At 42.3% G+C, this 16,647-nt stretch overlaps 1 protein-coding gene across 5 annotated transcripts in view; it reads right to left on the minus strand.

Annotated features, from left to right (window-relative positions):
• Positions 1–16,647, minus strand: part of SLC8A1 (solute carrier family 8 member A1) — a 367,453-nt gene that overhangs the window by 135,094 nt on the left and 215,712 nt on the right. The gene's annotated exons all lie outside the window — the stretch shown is intronic.

A 16,647-nucleotide genomic window follows, 5' to 3' on the forward strand; every position in this document is an offset into this window, starting at 1 on the left:
CATGAAATTATTTATTTAGGGAAGTCCCAGGCAAAAAGAAAAAAAAATCTACTAAAAGCCAAAGATCTCAAGATGCACTAAAATAACCATTATAAAAACTTTCCAAGGCCAAATCTTCCAATCTATTCAGTTCAATCCATTTAAGGTAAGCAGGCTAAATTAATTTCCCAACAGGAGCCATTCTAATATCAATTCATACTCACCACTAACTTCAACAAGGAGAGGATAAAGAACTTAGAATTCCTATGGTTTTTGTTCCCCTAGAAGACTGAGTTCAAAAAGTTTCTAGAATTTGGTGCACACAGCATATTTCAACTTAATTTTAAATAAATGTGGCATTTTAAAAAAATGCTAAAAGGATGTCTCTTCTGGGCCACCATATGTAGGTATTTCTTTTTTTTTTCAAAACTGCAGCAGAACTATATTCCCAGGCTCCCTACTTTTCAGCTGGCCAGCCTGAACCCAATATGTCTATCACTATCTGAGAATCAACCACACTCAGTGCAAGGTTCAAATTTTTCTCATCGACCATATTGCCCTGAAATTCCTAGCCCAAGGCCCACAGTCATCTGATAATGAGAAGTCACTTTGTATTTCCTTTCCACCTGTGACTTTCAGGTTTGGGGTAAGGACCTTGTATAGCAAGGAGGGAAAACAGAAACAACTCTGAGACCATTGGAAAGAAGTCTGCCCACTGCTTCTAGACACTAGAAAGTTAGAAGGCTGTGGAGAATGGTGCCTGCCATTTTATCTTCTACCATCATCTAAGACAAAATTTCCCAAAGGAACAATTAGGAGAAGCCAGTTTGGTTAATTACCAGCTCCATACCGGAGACCATTCACAGATTCGTGTACGTTTCGTACCACATCCTTTTCCTCAGATCATTGCACACTTTCTCCTCATCAGGCTAATGACATTGGCTAAGCTGCAGGTTGATGCCTATGGATCACTATTTCTTGCATCATTAAGCATGCCATAACCCTCAAGTGGGTTATGGATCAAATTAGTACTCGGCCTCTACTCTCACTAACTTGGATTGTTTAAAAGGCATGGCTAGCTCATCAGTAAATGGCTTGAAATGGTTTGACAAAGGATGTGATATCCTGTCAACACAGGTTATTTGTTAAGCCCTCTGGATATAAAAGATGTACTACCAAAGGGCAGAGGCCAGGGGCTTTTCTTCTTGTTTACAGTTTGTTTTGTGATAGGGTTCATCACCTATCAGCAAACTTTAGGAATCCCAGTTCATTAGGTTTGTTGGGCCAAAAGGTGGGCAAAGTGGTTAAAAATAGGGTTTAAAAAAAAAAAAGAGGACTCTTCTACCACCAGTGATGTTAAGACACTTTCTTTTTTTTTTTTTTTAAGATTTTATTTATTTATTTGAGAGAGAGAGAGAATGAGAGAGAGAGCATGAGAGGGAGGAGGGTCAGAGGGAGAAGCAGACTCCCTGCCGAGCAGGAAGCCTGATGCGGGACTCGATCCTGGGACTCCAGGATCATGACCTGAGCCGAAGGCAGTCGCTTAACCAACTGAGCCACCCAGGCGCCCGATGTTAAGACACTTTCATTAACTGGAATATAAAACAAGAAAACAAAAGAGCAAGGGCTTTGCTGCTATATTAAAGAGACCCTGCATCCTTGCCCTGTGGGACAAAGACTACCTTCGCTTGAGTCACCTCGATGAGTCTTATGTCTCCAGATAACTTCAGCTATAACCCTTATCATCTGTTAAGTAAAAGAAGTACAGGGATGTAGGCTGGGAGACTATATGGACTGACATCCTAGAAACTTAATAATATTTGCTTAGTAAGTGAGCTCATGACACATACACATTTTTTTCATTCACATTTTCCTGCCATGCCACTTTTCTGCACGCGATGCTTTTCTTCTTCTCAAGTCCTAGAGTTGCGTCTACTATTACCAGTCCAGAGAGAGACACTAAGTACTCAACACACAGTACTATCCTAGCCTACCTGTCCCCACTCAGTTGTAAGCTCTGTGAAAGCAAGAAACACTTACATTGACTGTCTATCCCAGCAGTCACTGTAGTACCTGATGTGCAGAAGGTATTTAGCAACTACTTGTTCAATGAATTAATGAACGAGAAAAAAATGATAGAAGCTGCCACTGATTAGGCACCTACTACGCAGGGGTGGGGAGGGGGATGCGAGGCATTTTACCAACCATATTTTGAACTCTCAGAACAACTCTACAAAGTAGATATTATTTGTCTTGTATTATAGGAGGAGAAACAGCTTCAGTGAGTTTCAGGAGTGTGTCCAGCACGCGGGGAACTGTTGGGCAGCGACGCTCTCCCCTGTGACAATCGGGGCCCTTCCTGCATATTTTCCTGAGTCCCTGTGTCCCGTCCGCGGGATGGCATGAAAACGACAGGTTAAAGACAGCTTGCTTTGCCTGTTGAGCACTTGCCTCTTGGTCAATGGGATGGGAGGGAGAAGGAAAGCACAATTATTGAATTGTGGTGGGTGTTTTACATACTTTATCACTTTTAATCCTGGAAACAATCTTATCGTGCTGACAGTAGCAGTCTTATAGTCAAATGAGCAACCGGAAGTTAGGGGAGAAATGGCTTTTCCCAGACTCCAGTCCACAGTGCTAGTGCTATATAGGTGCTAAAGATGAAGGTCCCTGGGCCCTGCCTGAGTCACTACAGTGCAATTCCTGAAAATGGGGCCCCAGAATCTCCATTCTTAGCAACTCACTAGATGGTTCTAATGGCAACCCAAGTTTGAGAAGTGCTGATTTACGTCCAGCTGCCTCTAAATGCATGTTCTTGGGGCAAGAAATTTTTCATGCACTTGCACAACACGAGGAGCCAGACGCTCTATAAATGGAAGAAGTGTCCCTCTAGCAAGCATTAGGGTTGCATTTGCAGCTCAGAGTATGAGGAATGCATTGGTACTCCCCATTAATGCTAATGGAAATCATGTGGCTAATTCTCTATATTCCATGCTGGAAAGTGTTCCCGTTAGAACCAGGAGAGGCTATATTTAATCAAACCATCTGGATTCCTATGCACATGTATAAGGGCAGAAAATAGGTCACAGTTGGTAAGCTACTTTCTGGAAACAACTGCATTGTATCAGCAAACTCCAAAGTCCTGAAAGGCACCCTGCTCTCCTGCTTCCCTCAGTGAGTGACAGCCCCAGAGCTAAGAGAGGTGAGAGAAAGTCCAAAATTTAAGGAAATGAAGTTTCAATAGCAAGAAAACACATAAAGCAAATCATCCTCAAAAGATAAAGTATGGAATAAACTTGTTAAAAGCTATTAACCTCCCCAAAGAACACATTGCTACCCCAAATAACCTCGCTTGCAGTTTAGAGGGCAGCATGAAATTAAGAAACACAATTTGGACAGCCTAAGAACTCCAGATATGAACACATGATGTCTATGAGGTTTCCAGACCCTCAAGGTCTTATGAAAAGCGTGAGGATGATGGGTCTATACGCCCTGAGAAAGTCAGGGAACCTGGCAGAAAAGAGTAGTGAGCATTCACAAGGCTTTACAACTCAACTCTATTATTGACCATTTATATTAAAGGAGAGAAGTTCTAGAAACAGGTGAGGAATTTTAAGGCAAGAGAGGACTTATCAAGATCAGTCTGGATATGAACCTCAGTCAGGTCTTGGAGCAGGGAGCTACTGATTACAATGGAGCATGAGCGCCGGTGAATTCTGGGCTCAGCAGAATTTACAGGTTGGTACTCCCCAGCACCACACTGCCTTTCAGTTACTTCTCATGGGTCCTGTTGACTGGTGCTCTTTGTAAAGCACCGACTAAGCTGAGCCATGGAAAGTGTGAAGTCTCCCAGGGCACATGGCATGGAGGATGAATGGCATATCTTACACCATTTGCCTTTTGGAGTGTCTGAGAGCCTGAGGGCTCCCTAACGAAGAGTCCCTAGACTAAAGCCCCTAGTCTATACAAACCCCCCCAAGATAAATGATCAATAGGCTTCCAAGCCAGACTGGTGTGAACCATGCTATCCTTGAGGCATCGGGCAGGGTGCAGAACCCCATAATTACCACCACTGTGTCTATGGGGAAATTCAAGAGCCCAGTTTTTTTATGCCAGGATCTTTTCACTTTCTCCACCATAGGATCAAGAACTTTCCAGCTCTAGCTTCAGGTCCAAGGTGGTGGCCAGGAGCTCTGAAGAAAGGGAGGGTATAGGATGTTGTATTCATTTTCTAATGCTGCTGTGATGAACCCCCAAATGCAGTGGCTTAAAACAACGCAAATCTATGATCTTACAGTTCCGTGGGGTGGAAGGCCTAGACAGATATCATCAGGTTGAAATCAGGGTGTCAGCCAGGCTGTGTTCCTTTCTGGAGGCTGGAGGGGAGAATCTGTTGTGTTGCCTCTTCTACCTTCTAGAGGCCACACATGCATCCTTGGCTCATGGTCCCTTCCTCCAAGCCAGCAGCACTGTGTCTCTCTGACCATTCTTCCATAGTCACATCTGCCTCTGAGTCCAGACAAGAAAGTTTCTCTGCTTCTAAGGACCCATGCAATTAGACTGGACCCACTGGGAAATCCAGGAGAATTTCCCCATCTTGAGGTCCTTAACTTAATTACATCTGCCAAGTCTCCTTTGCCAGGGCAGGTAACAGATTCATAGGTGCTGGGAATTGGGACCTGGACGTGTGTGTGTGTGTGTGTGTGTGTGTGTAGGGACATTACTCTGCCCACATGGGGTAAAACGTGTTGAGGAGGGAGGTTCCCAGAGAGTCAAAGAATCCAGATAAGAAGCTAGCTGGAGGAGGCTATCTTTGTGGGGCCTCAGGTTGGTTCTATCTTTCCAGGACCCTTTAAATAGTTCAGGCTGGTTTTCTAAAGTCCCCACTTTTTAAAAATCATCTTCACTGCTACTACTGTCATTCTGGCCCATCCCTTCTCAGCTGGATTATGCACTAATCCTTCCTCACTGGTTCCCTGTGGCCCTACACCCACATGTGCCCTGTCCCCAGGTTTATTCTCCGCAGAGCAGTCGCAGTTAGCCTTAAAAACTCAGTCATATTCCGTCACTCCCATGTTCAAAACTCTTTAATACCTTTCTCTCACATTTACAACAAGACCCCAAGCCCCTCACCATGACCCTCACTCCACTGCCTCCGGGGCCCCTGGGCTCCAGCAGCACCCCTTCTTTGATGTTCCTCAAGCTCCCCAAGCCAGCTCTCACCTTGGTCCCAATGAGCCCTTCCCGTGGTTTGTTCTCTCCCTTCTTTCCAGGCCCAGATGACATATCACCTCCTCGGAGGACTCTGACCACTCTCGCTCCCTCTGACCAACCCCTTCCTTCCCTCTCTATCCCCGAAACTGAACATATTTATTTATTTTTCACGTCCCTTGTGCTACCTGACATTGCATTTGTTTGCTTGTTCTCCTCGTGGATGATGTGTCTCTGCCACCAGAATGCAGAAGAAACACGAGGGCAGGGAATTCCCATAAGCCAACCACAGTGCCTTACACATTAGAGGCCTGCAAATATTTGTTGGGAGAATGGATTCGACACATATGTGTTGAGGACCAATTTTGTGAAAGACACTGTAATACGGCAATGAAAAAGACACACATGGTCAACCCTTCTCTCCAAGTGTCCCACTCACTCATTGGTTTTCCTGCTGAGTCAACTTTTACTGATGACCAGAGGTGATTTTTTAATTCCCCTTTCCATCTCATGGCTCTCCCCTGTGCTCATTCATTCTTTTATTCTTTCATCTCATCAACATATATTTAGTTGGAGCACCTAAGCTAGAGCCATACTAGGTCCCTGTCCCTGAAATCAAAACATTATCAGGTAGGGAGGTTACTTTTGCTGGTGGCCGTGATGAGAAACAGATAAGGGATAGAAAGGTTCTACGCACACGCCTGCCATTCTCTCCCTCCTCTAATCCTCCGTACTTCCTCTTTTCTCATATGAATTCCCTTGCAGACAAAGATGAAAGCATGTTGAAATGACAACAGTGACTCCCTAGATGATCCAACTATTTCAGTAATGTAGGAGGCAAGAGACACGATCCTGGTACCAACCATTCAAAGACTGTGCCACGTGGATGGAGGCAGGTCACTGCGTCTCGGCAGATCCCGCCACATAGGTCTCGAAGGTCACCCTACTTCACCACTGGCCAAGTTAGAATAGGCGTGCGATCCTGATTTCCAGCCCAGCCGAGGCGGGAGTGCACCAGACATTGCCCTTTTAACATTTTCCACTTCTTGTTCACCATTATGCTTGTAATTCTGCTTTACTTACAGAACATATGCTAAATAAGTGGCTCTAAATTAGCCTGAGCTCATTTCAACCTGGAGCTCACTCCGTTGCCTGTGGCAAATCAGATAGGGAGCATTGACCCACGCCCTGTGCGTACTACGAGATGTATTATGCAGAGTTAGTTTGGGCTCTGTGTGGGAAGAGGCACATATTTCAAATACTCTTAATAATAACATAACACAATAAAATTAAAAAAAAGAAAAGAAAAGAAAAGAAATTTGTCATGCAAAAAAAAAGACACACAAGGAGATGCTTCCTAGGAACAGAGGAGCCAAGAAGAAGTTGCACAAGCCACACACATCCTAGTCCTGCTCCCTAATTTGTGGTTAAAAAAAAAAAATAAAAGCTTGATGTCAGAAACTTCATTTTGAGCATAAGCAATGTGAAAAGCCACAAAGCACTTTATAGGGTATCCAAAATGTGGTATCATTTCGTAGTTCTAATAAGGACTGATAAGGGCTAAGCCTAACTTTGTACTTTGAAAGGAAGGCTCAGTAACCGGTAATTCACTAAGTAAGTTTGTTAAATAACACCACAGCATTTCTACGAACTTTTCCTCTTTCTGATTTAATGCCTCAGGATGGGGTGAAATTTCTAAGTCATTCATTCAGGGTCAGGGACACTCACACAGCAGAGGAAGCTGAAGGAATAGCTCATACATCATGCTCCTCTCCTCATTTTTAGCTCAGTTGGCAGATCATCTTCTGTCTTGGCTGGAGCACAGCGAGGTGGTCCTGCTTCTCTGGGGGGGCTCCGTGTCTCCCAGGACTGCTGGGTGTTGGTACTCATGGAAGGGTCTGTGTACCCCCATTTACGGCCCTGCCCTTCAGCTCCTTATAAAGAAAGCACCGCACCGCTGCTCGCTCATTTTGTCACATTGGCACATTTCCTTCACTGAGCAGTCTCGGACGAGAGGACCGTAGGAGGATGTGGAGCAGTCCTTCTGGATAGAAGACACTGGGGACCACTGCCTTCCGGGCTGTTTGCCTTCTTTGATGGCATTCCCATACTGCCTTCCACCAAAGAAATCCGGCGCACAGCATCTTCTGTGCTCAGCCCCATCAACGTGTGTTGATTTATCCAAATTTGCTTGTTGTGTAAATAAACATAATGTCTAGGGTTAAAATAAACGAGTCATGCCAAAGCTAGGCTGTCCAACTTCCACACTGAAGGGCTATGGAAATTGTGTCCCAAGACTTTCCAACCACAGCCATGTGAAAAGCCACAGAGTGGGGCTGGCTGGAAAATGAGAATATCAGAGAGACCTAGAGACTGTGTGTGTGTGTAGGGGGGATGTGATCAAGAGATGGGAAACTCTCCTGACCATTTGACTTTTTAAATGCTCATTAACAGTTTTTTCACAAAAGATTAGGTAATGATACGTGCGTATCAGCAGGCTTCTATTCGTGCTGAAGAGAAGCCAGATATAGGGATTCTTGTTTTTTTCATCAGAAAACTAATTTCACTACTGACAGTAAATCAAAATGCTCCAGGGACACCTCAATAAATAAAAATGACTATAAGTTACACATCTCCATAGAAAAAAGAACAGCAAACACTTAATAAAAACTCAAAGTGCTCCTACGTATAATCTGATTGTTTTCAGTGAGGACTGGTTTTCCAAAGGTCCCTCAACAAATGGACAAGGGCTGAAGCTGTGTTGTGCATGGACCATTTGGTTTTCCTCTTATATTAAATTGAGGCTATATATAGATATGAAATTATAATGGCACAAAGTACCTGTTTTCTATAAGCAGTAGGTAGATTCTGAAAATATGAATTCATCCCTTTCTTGACTGCAGAAGGGCAACATCTCTGAAACATTTTTACTTAATATACAAAGTTTAATAAATTGGTATCGAAATATATGACAAATGGCTAAATTCCCCAATACTGCCTTATTTTAAATAAATGGAATAGGAAATATATACTTGTGTTTTATAATTAGAGCACATTAAAATTGAGTTGAAACTATTGTATTACAGTTTTTATCTTCTTGGAACAAGCTAACAGGCTGAAGAATCTGTCCACACCACTGTAGTTAAGTTACTAATTCTGACCACGAGGTACCTACAGGATGGAAAGGCTGTGAGCCTCAAATCCTTATTATGTGCACAGAGGAGAGAACTGTTTTATGTGAAAGATCCACAGAGTTAGCCATTGGCTACAAATGTCACTCCAACCTTAAATAGAGTGTGCATGTTTTTGCAAAGAAGCCAGTCTACTACCTATGGAGAAAATTCTTAATTTCCAAAAGTGATATATTCTATGTTGCTTGGGGTGCAGCCTGCTCTCCTCCACAGTAGCAGATTGTCTGGGAGTCTGGAAGGAGAAGGCGACCTAAAGCCAGAAGGCCCGGGTCTGAGGCCTCTCTCATCACTTGGCCTTTATGTAAGCTGGGGTAAGCCGCAGTCCCCAAGTAGCCTGATTTCCCTTGGCTTTACAATGAAGACAGAAGAACCTAGCACTGTCTCCCTTGAAGGGCGGTTGTGAGGATCACATGGGATAATTATGTGAAAGGTACTTTGTAAAGTGAGAAATACATTAATAAGGCAGGGCACTGGGCCATCCAGATTCGAGTCTGGATGTTCTTGAGGGAGGTCAGCCCAGATGCACGTGAGGTGAGGGGTACAGAGAGGAATGCGTTAACTTCTCTGCCTGATAGTCACCTCCTTCAAGCTGTGGGGGCTGAATATCCCCGGGCTGGACCCTGTACACAGCACAGTATAGCACCTCTGAACGAGTCATCCGCCATCGCTTCTGTTATCCATCACGAGAGCTGACTGAGCACCAAAGATGTCTCTCTTCTAACTGATGAACAGATCTATACGGCTAGTTGTAAAAATCAAACAGGTGAAATCTGGTCTAAATTTTGCCAATCCAATGGCTTTATACTGGCAAATTTGGCAAATATTTGGGAAGTGTACCTTGGGGACCTACTTAACAGTGGCTTTCCCTTGCTTCATGTTCTTGTACCTGTTCTAAACCAGAGGAAGAAGAGAGAGCGGAGAGCAAGGGGTCTTGCCGCCTGATCTTTAGGGCTTCTCCTTGTGACGACATGTTCCTTAAGAGGAGGTCTTCATAAGAGAAGTCGGTTAAGCTGCTTCTGCATGTGGTGAACACCCAGAATACAATAGTGAGATTAGGCTCCCAATCAGATCTCCACGGCTTCATGAGACAATGGGTGAAAACAAAAGAGCTTTAAACAGATTCAGTGCATTTTCTTCATTTCAGAGAACATTTATTCCTGACGCATTTTTCTCTAGCCAACAGAAAAAAGATGCCGGCTCATTCTTTCTTTTTTTTTTTTAAGATTTATTTATTTATTTATTTGAGAGCGAGAATGAGAGACAGCACGAGAGGCAAGCGGGTCAGAGGGAGAAGCAGACTCCCCACCAAGCAGGGAGCCCGATGCGGGACTCGATCCCGGGACTCCAGGATCATGACCTGAGCCGAAGGCAGTCACTTAACCAACTGAGCCACCCAGGCGCCCCTGGCTCATTCTTTCTTCATGGACATGTGGCTTTAAAGGACAGAGACTCTCAGCTACCAAAACAATCTAGTGATTTCAACTCATATCAAGGTCAGCAAAATGGAGGATATAAAATATTCAGGTAGGGGTGTGGTGAAGAACAGGACTTCTCTTTTTTTGTCTTATTCAGTGTGTTGATAATTTCAGGAAACTACTACTTCGTTAATCTTTCAAAATGCGTTTTAGACAGGCTGTTGTTTTTCCTGGATCTTTATTCCAGAGTGCAAGGATTTTTTGTTTCTCTGCTTTGCTTACATCTATACGAGGCATTTCTCATGGTTAAAATGATTCACTTTAGAAGATTTATTCTGGACACTACCAATGCCCAACTTACACTGAAAATTTTATGGGGAAAGCTTAACCTTTTCTGGTGGTTGAGCTTACAATGGCTATTTTGAGTGACATGGTCTAGGTTAGAAAGTCTCAATAGAAGGACAGTGAGATTCTACCCAGCGGCCTAAAGTTATTCAACCAAACATAATGTGACACGTAAATTAAAAATCAGCGATGGAACCCTGCTGCATCAACATCACAGCACAAGGTGCCAGGGTAGAGGCAGAGGAAGCTCATATCACAAAAGTATAAATGGCTTCTGCTGACAAAAACAATGACCGAATGGGCATATTCTGGTTCTACTACTACCACTCGCTAGCTCCGTTACTCTGACAAGTTACTTTCCCTCTCTGTGCCGCATTTGTAGCTTTTTCATCTTTCAAATAGGGACAGTAATAGAAGCTACCTCATGAAGTCATCATGAAAATTAAATGCAAAAATCACTGCCAAGTATTTAGCACAGTGGCGGAAATATTGTAAATGTTCAACAAACATTAGCTGTGAGAAGATCAGTAACACTTATTCATTTGACTGCCTGAATAAATAAAAAACTAAGAATGAGAACAACAACAAGCATGTAGATAGTTTGCTCCTTAAGTGCTGGGCACTGTCCTAAATACATACAAGTATTGTATCTACTAACGTATTTAATTTTAACAACCAACGTCGTAAGGTAACTATTATCCCCATTGTACAGACAGGGAAACCAAGGCACAGAAAGGCAAAGTGACTTACCTAGCTCTCCATGACAGAGCTAGGATTTGGCCAGGCAATCTATAGGTACCTCAATTTTTCCTGAAGTGAATTAGCATATCTTTGTTTTTATAATCTTATTTATCACATCACTGGTTTCTGACTTTTAAAATATGCAATGGTTATTTATTGCAGCCATCAACTCTCCAATTTGTTTACTTGTATCATTCAAAATAAAGGCATCACAAAAATGATGATATGGGGAAATTAGAGTTGTTTTGTATATTATTCATTCACAAGTGGGGTAAAAAACTATCTCATGCCACATGTGGGCAAAGCAATATCCTTTCAGTGTTGGAGAGTGAGCTTTGGAGATTAAGGGCATTTTGACCTCTCTTCTACTTTTTCATACAAGGCATAAACTGATGGGATGCCTGGACTTATTACAAGGTAGTCCTTTATCCCTCTTTTCTTTCTGTATACATCAAGCTCCTATTCTGTAACTAAAGCCTATATAAGAAAACAGAAACACACTTCCCCCCGCTGCCCCTACTTGACAACGGCGCTCTTAAAAATCTTGTACAGTTTCATCAGTATTCCTTTTTTACAGCTTCTTTCCCTTCTTATTTTATAATGATTTCCCCCTACATGTCTTTTTTTTTTTTTTTACTCGTCTTCTAAGCCCAGATGCTTAAATATTGGTTGCTCTGGGTCTTAATGGTTACTCCAGAGCCATGGAATTTTAAATTTGATCTCAGACTTTTAAGACGTGACAGCTTGATTATTTTACAAGGCCAAAACCCTGAATCAAGTCTGTAATTTTAAGAATCAAAACTGTTTTCCCACTGATGTAGACATTTTGAAATGTGTGGTCCACAGCTATTTATGAGTGGTTTACAGCTGTGGTCTCTTTGTGCCCGACATCACGGAGAGTCCAGAGCTGATCCTCCTGGGGCTGCTATTAATTTTATTCTGATTTTAGACAGCTTTTCCTTCAACAATCAATTTTTGGCTCTCTTATGCTTACTATAGCCTCACAGCATTCAGACATTCACAGGGCACTTGGGCAATTTAGCGATGATCTATAATACAGGTTTTTAAAACGAACGACTTAGTCAAACGCTAGTGAAACAGAAAATGACTCTTGGCTAAAAAAGCAAGTGCCAGAAACTGAGAGAGAAATCACATAAACTAGTGTCGGGGTGGGTAACTTCTTCAGTGTAAGGAGACGTGATTAATACAGTATCAGTTTTGGGCATTGTGATATCTGAGACTCAGTGGAATGACTCCTAATGTTGTCATTGAGGAACAAAGCAAGGCTTTTTACGGCAAACTAACCAACTTGTATTACACATGGATATGGTTTTGGAAGTGTTCTATCCGATTCCATGTTCGATAGGGTCTGACACCTCTCTTTCCAAGTGTGCACTGGAAATCCTGTTCCAGGCCTTCTTTTAAAGGGAAAAAGTCATTATACCAGTCTTGAAAATGGGATAAGCCTGGTACACAGGTCGTGTATACACTGGTATACAAACTAAAATCTGTTACCAGGGTAAAAAACGGACACATTCTGGTTTTTGGCTCCAACATGCCTCCAATATGCAGACGTCACTAAAGAGCTCCAGCTCCTGACCCTCCTATTGTTTGCATTTGCTTTTAGCCTTTGCTCACTTATGCTTCAATCCTCTGACATTAACATTTTATGCCTAAGTATACTTATCTATAAAATGGTAGCAGTAAGATCATAGGATTGTTAGAAGCGTTACATTCATTTATATTTGTAAAATGTTAGAATTATGTCAGGCACAGAGAAAGCACTGTATAAATGTTTGATTAAAAAAAAAAAAGTCCCCTGCCTCTTTTCTATTCTGACAAAAAAAATTACCCAATTAATACACAATTGTATTTGTATGTGGTATGCAGACCATATGATATTTAAAATTACGGAATCTGTTTTTTGTTGTGTTTTTTGTTTTTGTTTTTGTTTTTTAATGAATAAGGCATTTCTGAATTGCAAACTATGGACAGTACTGAATGCCATATTGAGAAGTCAGAGGAGGACAATAAAGAATTGGAAACCTTAGACTTTGGGATATGGGTTGCAGCTTTTTAGGATTATCTCTGGCCCACGTAAATTGCAAAAGCAGACATGAACATTGACAATGTAAACCTGACTAAAACAGGACCCTAAAATATGAATGTCTGCTATTATAAAAGAATCTAGTGATAATAAAACCTGAGGAAATATTAGAATGAGAAAATAGCAGGTTATTTTCTCTTCCTTAAAAGTCCCGAAATTTAATTTCACCGTGCGTAGTCACAGAATAAAACATCTGTTCTAATGGAAAAATAACAAAAATCCATTTCTGAAAAGCCCCACGGAGAATTTTTCACATGCGTAGATGGAAATATGTATTCCATTTTGAGATAACTACTCTTTCTTGATGTTAAAAAGACTCAGTGGTGAAAAAACACAAATATCACATTTGCCTTCAATCACTAAAGTCTGATAAGTCCCAGGGTTGCAATGCCATCCTTCATGCTTCATAAACTCATTCATGTATTCATTCTTTCCTTTTGAAAAGTGAGCGACATCCAGGCACTGGGAATGCCTAAATAAAAAATGTAATCCCTGCTCTGAGGAGTTCACACTTTAGCCAGGAAAGTCAAGTACCACACAATCAAAATATGATGCCATTAGCTCTGTGATAGAGATAAATGGAGTGAATGGAGGAGAGACAAGGAATCCAGATCAGCAGTATTGGGAAAAGCTCCTAAGACGAGGTGACATCTGAATGGTGTCTTTGGAGGCTCTGTAAAGATAGCCAGGCAGAGGTTCTCTAGGCAGGAAGAATGATTTGTGCAAAAGCACAGATGGGTAAAGATGCATTTGCCATAATCATGGAACACTACATCAAAAACTAATGATGTGATGTATGGTGATTAACATAACAATAAAACATTTTTTTTAAAAGATGCATTTGCCATTTCTCAGAGAGAATTAATCAATCTCACATACAGCACCTCAGCACGTTGTTTATAGCTCTGTTAGCACCAATCTTGGGCCTATTTCCATTGATCTACATGTCGCCCTTGGCAGACAGTAAACTCTTAGAAGCGAGCCGATCCATCTTTGTACCTCCTATTTCGTCTGGCGCTTATAACTTGCCAGCATAGGTTTGATGGAAAGAACAAATGAATTACCGTGAAGTTTAATAAGATCACCTGTGAAATATATACTTTGCCCAAACATCCACTGAACCACTCATTAACAAGGGAGACTCTTGGTTTCTGCAAACATGGCTCCATTCCCAGGGCAGGGGCAGGAGAAACTCTTAAGTCTTTTCAAAGACTCTCATCCCCAAGACATTTTTGTGGTCATGTGGAAAAAGGGTCTGGGAAATGTGCTCTCAGATGGCATGGCTGGAATGAGGAATGGGAGCTGTTTTGCCTTCTACACAGTATCTGGAAAAGGCAATAAGAACAAAAAAAGCATCAGTGTTGGTCAGCATTCTCAATGCCTGAGTCGAAAGGTGCTATAAACAGGGAAAAGTCTGAAGACCATGTCTACCCAGGCCCCATGGCCAAGAATAGCTCCGGGGTGGCAAATCAAATCAGCCAGGGCTGGTGAGCTCTGTCTCACCACTTTGGAGTCCCAACCAGCATTTGTGAAAGTCGCTCTGAATGGAGAGCCACCTTCTCCGGCAGAGCCAGGGTCCTGGCCAGGTCCCACAGAGAAAGATGTTCATTTCAGAGCAGAAGTAGGGCTCTGCTCTCTTTAGGCAACTTACAAAGGAAAGCGTTAAGCATATGGAGCTGGGAATTTCTGGGAAAGAGGGAGGCCTAGCATCTAAAACAGAGTTCTCTTTTTTTTAAAGGAAGTAAAGCAGAGAGCAGAGATTATTTCCACACCAGTTCTCAGGAGAATTTCTGTAGCCAGGATCAGCTAATGATGCTTATTAAAGGTAAATGTTCCCTGATCTTCAGGAAGTGATTTTTCATCCTGGTCCTTTTGAGGCTTTGTCTTCACTTGAATCCTGGGTAGAATAAAGCCCTCCTGGATTCTTCCTAATCTAATACTCAAAGCTGGTGATTCACAGGACTCTGTTTTTTCTTCTAAGTGGTATAGTAACGGTAGATTCACTCCTGGCTTCTATGCATCAGTCCAGTCACACTAACAGAAGAGTACAGCTTTATGACTAGAGTGGGCACGTCAGCTTGCTTCCTTTTAACAACAAAATAAAAAAAGGCAATAAAATGCCACCATTTCTGCTTTTTTTCCCCTTTTTTTCCTTCTTCTTCTTCTAGGGCATTTATTTTTCTTATCTAATTCAGAAGCATGCTGGGAAATCTAAATCTGAAAGGAAACATTCTGTAAATCCTTAAGATTGGAGTAGTAGCAGGAAGTAATTTCTGATCCAGGATCAACTCCACTAATAATCAGCTTTCTTACCCCAGGTACAAAGCACAGTAAAGCCAACCAATATTTGGAAGAGGGAAGAACAGGTGTTACAGTTGCCGATGAAGTCTTTTTCACACCCAGCAGGGGGTACAGACTACAACTTCTGTATCTCTGTGCTAGCCAGAACACTGAGTATCATATTGTGAGCAAGCATCACACTTACTGAAATGCAAAGGCTGTCTACTTTTGACTTGCTTATGTACATTTGGTCATGCACTCGGGCACATACAGGCTGCTAACATTATTATTATCTGAGATTAAAAATATAAATGGAGGGCGCCTGGGTGGCTCAGTTGGTTAAGCTACTGTCTTCAGCTCAGGTCATGATCCCAGGGTCCTGGGATCAAGTCCCGCATCGGGCTCGCTGCTCTGCGGGGAGCCTGCTTCTCCCTCTCCCACTCCCCCTGCTTGTGTTCCCTCTCTCGCTGTGTCTCTCTCTGTCAAATAAATAAATAAAAAAATCTTAAAAATATATATATATATAAATGGAAACTGGACAATTCTGCTCTCAAGAGAACTTCCTTCCACCAACTGCCACGCTAGGTAAGATGTATCAGTTTCATTTCACACCCTTCTTTTGCTTGATTCAGTCTAGTACCAAAAGAAAAACATGTTGTAGCTTTTGGGGGAAAGAGTGAGGTCTTGTTTGCTCTGGGTGGAACAAGTCACCAGGAATTTTAGAAGGGATCATCATCTCTGCCCAGCAATAAAGGACAGCTATTAGAAGTATCCAAACCCAGCCACCCCACCCCTCCCACCCACCACCACTCCAGCAGCCCTCAGTTTAATGATGTAATGTATGGTGATTAACATAACATAAAAAAAAAAAGAACTATGCCCCCACCCCCCAAAGTATCCAAACCCTGACTGCAAGGGAAGCTTGACCTCTGAGCCAGTATAAACCCAGGAGATGCAAACATCCTTCCCACACCACTGACCGTGTGCCCCTCCCCTGCAAGAATATTGAAAACCTTGGAGCTAGCCTGATTATTTTGTCCGTGCAGCGATGGCCTGAGCGTATGCCCCATGGGTCCTGCCTCATGGAAGCTTCTTCCTGGAAGGATCTTATTTTCATCAGTTTTCTCTCTCATTCGCTTATTCTCAAAACAGCCTTGGTTCTTGATCAAGCCACTAGTTTTCTTTATTAAGTTAAATATTCTCCCAGATCACAAGACACTTAAGGAGCTACTGAGGTTGTAACATGATGTTCAAAAAACCGCCTATTCAGTGAAAACAAAAGAAAATCCCAAAACTTTAAACACTTGTCCTTTTCTTCCCCCCAATGGGAAGAGGAGGATAGGAATGTGAAGGACATAAAGCTGGTGTTTCCACTGAT

This window comes from Mirounga leonina, unplaced genomic scaffold (assembly GCF_011800145.1).
Source record: "Mirounga leonina isolate KUSES-001 unplaced genomic scaffold, KU_Mleo_1.0 Mir_125, whole genome shotgun sequence".
Taxonomy (NCBI): Eukaryota; Metazoa; Chordata; class Mammalia; order Carnivora; family Phocidae; genus Mirounga; species Mirounga leonina.